We start from the raw sequence: 11,311 nt of genomic DNA, 5'->3' as shown, positions 1-11,311 counted from the left end.
GAGCATTAGAAGAGCTTTTGGGGGTACTGGGGGAATCCCCCATGCTGGCAGAAGGGTATGCAATTTATCAAGCCATATCCCATAGCTGTATATGAGATCCTTTGCAGCTCTGTGTGGTGCTGCCTGGTATATTATAACAGGCTATAGAATCCTCCATCCAGGATATGATGACTTCTTATAATCTGTGAAGGGTGGCACTGTGGGTTAAACCACAGAGCCTAGGACTTGCTGATCAGAAGGTCGGCAGTTCGAATCCCCGCGACGGTGTGAGCTGCCATTGCTCGGTCCCTGCTCCTGCCCACCTAGCAGTTTGAAAGCACGTCAAAGTGCAAGTAGATAAATAGGTACCACTCCAGCGGGAAGGTAAATGGCATTTCTGTGCGCTGCTCTGGTTCGCCAGAAGTGGCTTAGTCATGCTGGCCCCATGACCCGAAAGCTGTACGCCGGCTCCCTCGGCCAATAAAGCAAGATGAGCGCTGCAACCCCAGAGTCGGCCACGACTGGACCTAATGGTCAGGGGTCCCTTTACCTTTACCTATAATCTGTGAAAGGGCAGCAGGCATAGCCACACACACATTGTGGCCTCGATCATTTTCTTTGCAGTCGCTCATAATCCATGCACAGAAGCACAGAAGCACAGAGAAGTTGCTAATTTGACATGCACAGGAAAGAGAAAAGAGAATAGTGAAACAGACAGAGGAAAAACACAATAACAAAATAAAAGATATACAGGCAAGTGCTGTTGTCTGGCCAAATTGTGTTCAGAGGGTATATATTGCTGATGCTGTCCAGTAATAAATGTTTACATAACACGTGGTGGTCTTGTAGTAAGGTTAAAGCTTACTGGGAAATGATATATAATGAATTGAAAAGGATGTTTAAAATAACTTTTATTTTTTTTAAAAAAACCAGAAGTTTTTCTTTTGGGAATTATAGGGATAGAACTACCTAAATTGTATAGAAACTTATTCATGTATGCTACTACAGCGGCAAGAATGGTACTCGCCCCAAAATGGAAAGAAGCAAAAGTCCCAGCAAAGGAAAAATGGATACAAAAACTTATTGAATATGCAGAAATGGTGAAATTTACTGGAAGAATAAGAAAGCAAAAAACAAACTTTTTATAAAAGAATGGAAATTGTAAACAGATAAGAACGTTGGCAGGATTACTGTAATAACCTGAAGTTTTATTAGAGTATATATTTAAAGTAGATGAATAAATGAGCAAATTAAGTTAACTTGGATATGAAGATATTAAAAATAAATTTAAGGAACTGCAGAAAAAGGGGGAAGGAAGTCAAGGTTTGAAATGTTAAAATGATTGTAAAATTAGTGAAATGTATAAACCTGAAAAGCATAAATAATTTTTTTTAAAAAAACTCCACCCATTCCCAACCTGTATATTTGTAAAAACAACAACAACAACAAAAAACAACCTCCTAGTTTTAAAACACACACACACACACACACACACACACACATACACACGTTTACATAGCCTGTTGGGAGAATGAACTATGTATTCATTTCCATTATCATTATCTAATGTATAGCCTAGAAGAGAGATGGGGTTCTCTGATTAGACTACAAATATTATTTTGTGAAGAGATATAAATATTTAATGAATATATACTGTATAGTTCTCTTAATCTTCTGACAAGGTTGTGATCCTGTTAACACTTTGAAGCAGGTACCGTTGAGCCTAGAAGAATAGAAAGCAAGTAGGACAGAAAAGGAAAGCAAAAAGTACAATGGCATCTGTACAGTGGGCATGGAACATGGGAATGAGAACATCAGTGTGAAGAACTGATATCCATAGCTGATGGAGAAAACATGAGGGGAGGAAATGATTGGTAAAAGGTCAAAACGTCAAGGACTGATAGTGGTAGCTATTTCGCTTTCTTGACTCCTCCCATGTTCTTTAATGCAACTCTAGGTTCATTTTACTCATAGCACACCCCATAAGAACCATGAACCACCGCATTGTGTTTCAACCAATGAATTAATATCGGATTCGGAGTGAGTTTCAACCAAGCAGGACAGAGCTAATAGGCTGGGACAGTTGCATTGTCCATCTCCGTATATGCAAACTTCTTGTTTCCAGAAACTAGAAACGATAAGCGTGTTCCTATGCTGCTGGCACAACAATCATAGACGTTGTTCCCTGGAAAAGGAACAATTAAAAGGGCAGATGTTAGTCAGCTTCCTGTTTACTAAACCTATCCACATATCCCAGTTTTAAAACACTACCTCTTTAACGATGAACCACTGTGTAGGTGAAACAATTGGTTGTCAGAAAAAGTTGGGTTTTAGATCATTGTCGGTGTTGGCAGAAAGACCAACTTTTCTTATTATAAGTGCAGCCCTCAAGCTGACTTGTTCTGAAGTGATTCTGTGACCTCAGTGGAACTTAAAGGATATATATTCTATATTGCAGCTGCTAACTCCTGCCCACTAATTGCCTTGAAGATCCAAGGACTCCCGTATATCATGTTTACTTTGGGAAACTTAAACAGCATATGGAAGCTGTGCATTTAGGGATCAATTAACAGCCTCACAGGAACTATGTGTCAAGTGTCTTTCGGAAGCGTATTTATCAATCTAAGGCTGCAGCCCTATGCACACTGACAGTAAACCACATTGAACTCAATGGGACCCACTTCCAAGAAAATCTGCATACCATTGGGCTGTATTATTCAAATCAATAAACATCAAGACACATTAAGCATCCTGAACGATAGAATTACACTGTAGTTTAAATGTAGGCAAGCGCAGTGTCCAAACTAATTTTCACACAGATAGCTCAAAGGCCAGACTCTAGTTCACATTGTAATGATAGGCAATGAAAGTGATGAATTGCATGCCATATAAAGAAACCAGCTAAAATGACACATTTCTTTGTTCTTAAGATATGGCTGGCATTTTAAGTAAATATTACTAATAAATCTATTAAGGGAAGTAGCACTCATTAACTGGATACTTCCATCTTTATGAAACACACACACACACACACACACACACAGTGATAAAATACTGCATGTTCACATCTACTGTGTGCCTTCACATAGTAGAAAAGTACTATAATTTATCTTCCCCCATTTGTCATCAGCGGCTTTGAACTGATGCTTGAAAAGGGTTTTTTCCACACGTGATCACGTTAATGTGGTAGAAATATGAGCTGCTATCAATGGTTTCAAGGGACAAGGGTGGCACTGTGGGTTAAACCACAGAGCCTAGGGCTTGCCGATCAGAAGGTCGGCGGTTCGAATCCCCGCGACGGGGTGATCTCCCGTTGCTCGGTCCCTGCTCCTGCCAACCTAGCAATTCAAAAGCACGTCAAAGTGCAAGTAGATAAATAGGTACCGCTCCGGTGGGAAGGTAAACGACGTTTCTGTGCACTGCTCTGGTTCGCCAGAAGCGGCTTAGTCATGCTGGCCACATGACCCTGAAGCTGTACGCCGGCTCCCTCGGCCAATAAAGCAAGTTGAGCGCTGCAACCCCAGAGTTGGCCACGACTGGACCTAATGGTCAGGGGTCCCTTTACCTTTATCAATGGTTTCATATTTGCCTGTTTCCCACAGCTTATTCTAAATATTGCCCTTTTTGATCTTCATCATCTCGTTTTTGCACCTTGACCTAAAGTCAATACACAAACAAATGAGCTTGTTTTAGTTAAAGAATAGAGGACATCATTATTTTAAGAAGCTACAGTTAAACACTATAGTATTTTAGAGACATGAGATTTAGTGAGTCCCCAAATTTATGTAGATATCTTAGACTCAAGCTACATCTTGTTTTTGCTTCCTTCTCTCACTGCTAATAGAGGTTATAGTCTAGGTTAATAGCCTACAGCTCCCCATTCATTTAGTCATCCATTGATCATTAAAACCTCCTGAAAGGACTTTGTGTTGAAGCTTTAATAGCTGTAATATATGGACACTTGCCCTAAAGCAATCACATTCTTTATGATGCCGAGGAAATATTTGCATGTAGTCATCAGCACTAATATGCAACTTTGTTTATTTCTCTGTTCCTTTCTTTGTTTTCTTAGAGAGCCATCTAATTGTTTCCTAAATGACTTCAATAACTTTGTCTTATCAAAATTTAAGCTCTTCTGGAAATTTGCTCTGATTGTCTATAACTAATGTTCTGCCATTGTTTGCACAACATTATATAGCTGCTGGAACTGAGATCACAAGGTAGATTCTCCCCCACCCCTTATATAATTGACTTACAGCCTTCTGACACTGGACCAACACCTCTGATTTACTTACACTCATTCTGCAGTTGTCCTAGGAGAACTCATTCATAAATATCTTTGTCATTTTTGACACTTAGCAAAGTTGTCATCTCTCCCAAGGGTAGAAAAACAGTTGTTCCACAGTTAATTCATTTAAACAAATGGAGATTTAAAAATATTTTGAGCTGAATATTTAAGAAGCAAAGACCAAAAACCAAACAGAAAACAATCTTGCCACTTATCAAACAGAAACAAACAGAAACTGTACCTTCCTCGTTCTGGAAGACCTTTTTAACTTCAGGGTGGCATAGAGTATCCATTTGGCATGGCCTAAACTGATATTTTATTCATTTATTTACTTACATTATTTATATGCTACCCTATAAGAGAAGTCCCATAGAATTGCAATATAACCTATTAGAAGAGTCTTTGAGATAATCGTGTATGAGCCAGTAGTCTAAATATGGAATGATCGTTAGTATGGGGGGTGAATAAACAACTTAACCTTTTTAAATAGTCTATGGCCCTGGTAAAATTATTTGCCTTGTTGACCATCTGTAATTAGTAGCAATTACTGGAAAAAAATAGTTTGGGGCTATTAGTTTCACACATTTCACCCAATGTGACCCAGGAGTTGCACAACTGACTCTGCTCCTGGTTTTCTAGTCATCCACTGTCTTTGTAATAGACTTCCACAGAAAAGTTGTTATTGATGGCAACTTCTACTTGAATGATACATAGTTTGGAATGGGGGAGAAGGGAAGACACTATGTGCAGGTTGGCATAAATCTGTGGAAGCCATTATCCTCCTAAAGAACCTCTTTCATGAATCATGGCACCTACATCCATAAAGTTTATGTCAAGCCACAGTGTTGGTTTGTCTGCTTTTTCAAAAAATAGTAGCCAATATAATGTAATATTCTTTATTGTTGGAATAGCATACAAAGGATGAACAAGTTAAATCTGTGATGATAGATTGGGCAAGAGAAGTGGGATATAATATAATGTTTGAAGACTGGGAAAGGTTGTGGAGGAAAGGGGTCAAGTTCACTGCATGTACGGTGTTAAAGGAAAATATTATGAAAATGATGTATAGATGGTACTTAACCCCTGTAAAATTAACACAATAGTGATAATCTATGCTGGAAATGTAAAGAAAAAGAGGGTACCTTTTATCACTTGTGGTGGACCTGCCCCAAGGTGAAAGACTTCTGGGAGAAGATTTATAATGAATTGGAAAAAATGTTGAAATATACATTTATTAAGAAACCAGAGGCCTTTCTTCTTGGAATAATAGGTTTGGAATTGCCCAAAAAAGATGTTAGATGTTGTATGCCACAACTGCAGCTAGAATTTTGTTAGCTAAGAATTGGAAATCACAAGAAGTCCCAACAGTGGAGGAATGGCAGAAGAAGATGATGGACTTTTCGGAGCTAGCCGACCTGACTGGAAGAGTCCGTGACCAGAAGGAGGAGGAGTACCAGGAGGAATGGATGAAATTCAAAGACTATTTAGTTAAATATGTTAAGATAACTTAATTGGAAAAACTTGCAAATATCAGATAGGCTTAGGTTTTAAATATGTGATGTTAGAGAATAATATGTTTAAAGTCAAAATGAAAACAAAGAAAGATGTTACGTGATTAAGTTAATTTTATGAGAAAATTGGTTTTGGAAAACTGTTACAATGATATACACTGAAATTCAGCCAGGGGGATTTGAGGAAGTCACTAACTAAGATTGGATAAAGTACAGTTAAGATGTATGTATGTATGTATGTATGTATGTATGTTTGTTTGAAATTTTTTTTTTGAAAGCCAATAAAAAAATTTGGAAAAAAATATAATGTAATATTCTTATATTCTTATGATGATGAAAATAGTCAAAACAAGTAGAAGATAATAAGGAAAAGGAAAGCAGTAATTAAAGCCCTCCTAATGTAAGGAACAGAATATGACTAATTAAGTGACAGATCATCAGTAATCCCTCAGACATGGACAGAAGCTGTAAGGACGAAGCTACCAATTAACTTTGCCAGGAAGCTTTGTTGAATGGGACTGACTTGTGCTTCAATATTAAAGAAAGGGCATGGCTGGTTGATACACTGCTATATTAAGGGCTGTGTGAAACCACCGTTTTAATTCCACCTCCAGCTGACTGCAAAAAACAAACATGCAGACCCAATGCTTTAGCAGACCCACCTTCCTAGTGGGGCGAATGTACATCTTCGTATTAAGATTTTGCCTTGCACCAAATATAAACTACAAATGAGAGGTTGTCAAGCTGGGAGGGCCTGAGTTTAAATCTCTGCTTAGTCACCAACCTATTCAGTGGCTTCTAACTATTTCCTACCTACAAAATGAGCATCAAAGCAAATACATCATAGGGCCATTAGGAAGGCAAAAAAAAAAAAAGATAACAAGGCTCTTTGCACTTATGTAAGTGGGACGCGGGTGGCGCTGAGGGTTAAACCACAGAGCTTAGGACTTGCTGATCAGAAGGTTGGCGGTTCGAATCCCCACGACGGCGTGAGCTCCCATTGCTCGGTCCCTGCTCCTGCCAACCTAGCAGTTCGAAAGCACGTCAAAGTGCAAGTAGATAAATAGGTACCGCTCCGGTAAATGGTGTTTCCATGCGCTGCTCTGGTTCGCCAGAAGCAGCTTAGTCATGTTGGCCACATGACATGGAAGCTCTACGCCAGCTCCCTCGGCCAATAAAGCGAGATGAGCGCCGCAACCCCAGAGTCGGCCATGACTGGACCTAATGGTCAGGGGTCCCTTTACCTTTACCTTTAAGTACTGTGTAAAAGATTACTGTAAAAAAGAAATTGTTCCCATGATTTGGTCTTTCTGTAGAATAATTTTCACCTGAGGGTGCCGTAGTACCTGGCAGCAGAAGGTAAAGATTAAATGGCATGTTTGGCATATCACAATGACCTGAAGAAACCCTTTCGTTGTTGTTTTTTGGGGGAGTAGATTTGTTCCATATTTGCATAAGAATCCTAGGCCTGGCTTTGATTTACAGAGGGGACATCTTAGAATTAAGAACTTGTCCTCCATATAAGGAATTGTAGAAAATCAAGTTTACTGCAGTTCCCTGCCATGAACAATTTTGGTCAAGTGCTCATCTAATAGTGCTTGTTGTCAACACTATGCAACGCAAAGAAAATAATGAGCAAGATCTTTTCCACACCTCCCAAAAGAATGATCTTTGTACCACTGCAGCGAGTGCTACGTATATCATTCTATAGTTCACTGCTGTGTCTGTATTTGAAGACTGCACAAAAAGCAGATTTCTGCAGCTTCTAAGATTTCAAATCTGCAAAACAGTAAGGTCCGCTGCATGTATGATTAAAAAGAATAATAATAACATGAGAACTTTTATATAAGCGGCAGTGTATATGTGGCAATTTTATTTAGCATATACATGAAATATATACTAATATATGACATTTTTGGGGAAATAAACCTACGGACTCCCCATAGGTTTGCTGTGAAGGATCCATTTTGTGGCCTCTTCTCCAGCAATAGATGGAAAAGGGTAATAATTCCTTTTGACTTTTGTGGTGGAATTCTGTATCTATTCTGTATCTAAATAGGGAAAAGAAAAGGTTCAGATAAAGTTAGATTGAGTGAAAATGAATGGGTTGAACAATTGGGGAAAAATCCAATGGTATTATTAGTTAGGGAAGTGGCTGCCCTCCTTTTAAAAATGCAATACTTGTTGATTCTTTCCAGGTGATCAATTTAATGTGCCTAGGTAAAGTGCATTAATTCTCTGAATAGGTTACCGTATAGATTCAAGCCAAGATGAGACTGCATTTTCAGAAACTCTTGGCTGTTGTTCAGCCTTGTATTTGCAAACACCTTGATTCAGCTGAAGAGAGCAACCCATGACAAATATGATTGATTCAATCTACTGCTGATGTAGGAGGACTTAATACGTTTTTATAAAATGGTTCTGCATCACTGAGCGCATCTCCCTCTAAGTAATATATAACATTATGGCACAAGTTCTCTCTATTTTTAAAAAAGAAACATTATCCAGAGCCCCTTAGGATTGTGTGCTAGGGTAAAGGGTAAAGGGACCCCTGACCATTAGGTCCAGTCATGACCGACTCCGGGGTTGCAGTGCTCATCTCGCTTTATTGGCCGAGGGAGCCGGCGTACAGCTTCCGGGTCATGTGGCCAGCATGACTAAGCCGCTTCTGGCAAACCAGAGCAGCGCACCGAAATGCTGTTTACCTTCCCGCTGGAGCCGTACCTATTTATCTACTTGCACTTTGACGTGCTCTCGAACTGCTAGGTTGGCAGGAGCAGGGTCTGAGCAATGGGAGCGCTTCCTGTCATGGGGATTCAAACCGCCGACCTTCTGATCGGCAAGCCCTAGGCTCTGTGGTTTAACCCACAGTGCCACCCGCGTCCCGGATTGTGTGCTGTTTCAAAACAATTAAAAGAAATAAATTGATCTTCCTTTTTTACTTTTTCTCACATAATCATACAACAAACTGGTGATATTGTAGATTAACAATGTGAATATACATTTCACCATCAAATGTGATGCTTCAGAGGCTCAGATGTACCAATGTGATGGATATGAGAAACTGGCATTGCTAGTGGAACTGGGAGGTAAGAACCGCCAAATTTGGGCTATGGAAATGTTCTACTCTTCATAACCATTTTGCTGCTCAGCATTTCAACCACGATTTTAGTGACAACAACCTCTTTTTATTTGTTTTAAGGCATTGCATATATTTTCACTTCAGAATGATCATACATCTTACACCTGATGAAATGCAAGAATTCAGAATAATACCATTTCACAGACTGGAGGTGAAGGAACCCTGCAAAATGTGGTGCAGTCCTTTTTAGGGGGTATCTCATTTGTTACCCATGCATCCCTTATTTGGGGATGACGGAACTTACCTTACTCTGGCACCAGTGCCTGATTTGAGCAGCCACCTCCTGGCAGCCATCATTTCACTCCCCCCAAACGTCTTGGAAGTTGCATCCTGGAATGAAATGGCCCTGGCCTTATGCAATGTCAATACATTCTGTCTGTCACCGGCAGGCAGCTGCTGAAATTAGCTCCGCTGCTAAACGCAGCAGTAAAACCCATAAAAACAAGAAATGTACTTTAAATGAATAAATAATGAAATCAGTGTGGTTTTTAATAATGAAAATGAATGGAATGAGTCATTTCCCCCCCCTTGCATGCCCCAGGTTTCTTCTTAAATCACATTCATTGAAAACTTTTGTTTATTTCTTTAAAGTGCCTATATTCTCTTTATGCCTGCAACTTCTACATGTGAAGCCAAAGACTTTTTTGTGCCTTTGCTCTTGTGCATTCTCTGTTCTGTTTGCCTTCCTTTCTGTTACCTTGACCATATTTTACAGCAGCTGAATATCCACCAGTTTTCTTGGTCTTTTCCTCCTTAAAATCTTGATTCCTCTGCCCTTAATGTCATAAACTCGCTTTCAGACTGTGATCCTCATTAAAAAATATATTTAAAAAGCTTATGACAAGAGTATTTTTGGAAGTGCTTGAAATATCCTTGGAAGCTCTGTAGAAGTAATAAATGTACGGTTAGTAATTCTGTGCAATGTTTAGAATGGTTCTCAGAGTAAGCTTGAATTTAAGACTAGCCTATTATATTCCTTTGGGAAAATAGGCATTGCAATCGCACCACATTTTATACAAGGATGACAGCACAAATATCTGTTGCCTGGGAAGAGATTATCAGGGTCTAGAAGCGAAAACTTGGGCTGGGTTAACGATTATTCCAAATACTGTACAGATTATTCCAAATACTCAGACAGTTTGAGCACTCCCTTGCCCAAACCAGGTGCCCACAAGCACCCAAGAAAGCTCACAGGACACATCATTTTGAGTCAAATCAGGCCACAACTTTATTGATTACAGATGTAGGGTTTGGCAAGGCGTTGGATAGAACCATTGAACCACCAGCCCTATGTTATAGGCAAAGGGGTCCAATAACAAACATCAAGCAGGAAAGCCCCACAGGGTTGCTGCCTTGAGGAGTGCTGTTGTCCTAGCACCCACCTGGGCTTCTGGTCAGAAGCAACTCCTTCCTGATCCCTTTAAGGGGGTACCCTGGAATACTGGAGGGGCAGGCAGTGGTTACAGCCTCCCCTCCATCAAAGACTAAAAAGGTAAAGGGAACCCTGACCATTAGGTCCAGTCGTGGCCGACTCTGGGGTTGCGGCACTCATCTCGCTTTATTGGCCGAGGGAGCCGGCGTACAGCTTCCGGGTCATGTGGCCAGCATGACTAAGCCACTTCTGGCGAACCAGAGCAGCGCACGGAAACACCATTTACCTTCCCGCTGGAGCGGTGCCTATTTATCTACTTGCACTTTGACCTGCTTTCAAACTGGTAGGTTGGCAGCAGCAGGGACCAAGCAACGGGAGCTCACCCCGTCCTGGGGATTCGAACCGCCGACCTTCTGATCAGCAAGTCCTAGGCTCTGTGGTTTAACCCACAGCGCCACCCATGTCCCATCAAAGACTAAGGCTTACCTAATGCCTCAACTGCCAAAGTTTGCTAGGAGGTAGGCAAAACCAAAGACAGAACCAATTAGTCGAGCAGACAAATTCCTACAAAGACCTACATTGGTTCCCAGTACGTTTCCGAGCACAATTCAAAGTGTTGATGCTGACCTTTAAAGCCCTAAATGGCCTTGGCCCAGTATTCCTGAAGAGCGTCTCCACCACCATCGTTCAGCCCAGACACTGAGGTTCAGCTCCGAGGGCCTTCTGGCGGTTCCCTCACTGCGAGAAATGAAGTGACAGGGAACCAGGCAGAGGGCCTTCTCACTAGTGGTGCCCACCCTGTGGAACGCCCTCCCATCAGTTGTCAAGGAAATAAACAACTCTTTGACTTTTGGAAGACATCTGAAGGCAGCCCTGTTTAGGGACGTTTTTAATGTTTGATGTCTTATCCCTTTTTATTGTTGGGAGCCGCCCTGAGTGGCTGGGGAAACCCAGCCAGATGTGCGGGGTATAAATTATTATTATTATTGTTATGTAGTGTAGTTTCACCCTGGGCCAAC

The sequence above is a fragment of the Podarcis pityusensis genome, assembly GCF_964106645.2.
Source record: "Podarcis pityusensis genome assembly, chromosome: 7".
Lineage (NCBI taxonomy): Eukaryota > Metazoa > Chordata > Lepidosauria > Squamata > Lacertidae > Podarcis > Podarcis pityusensis.
This window is presented reverse-complemented; position numbering follows the sequence as displayed.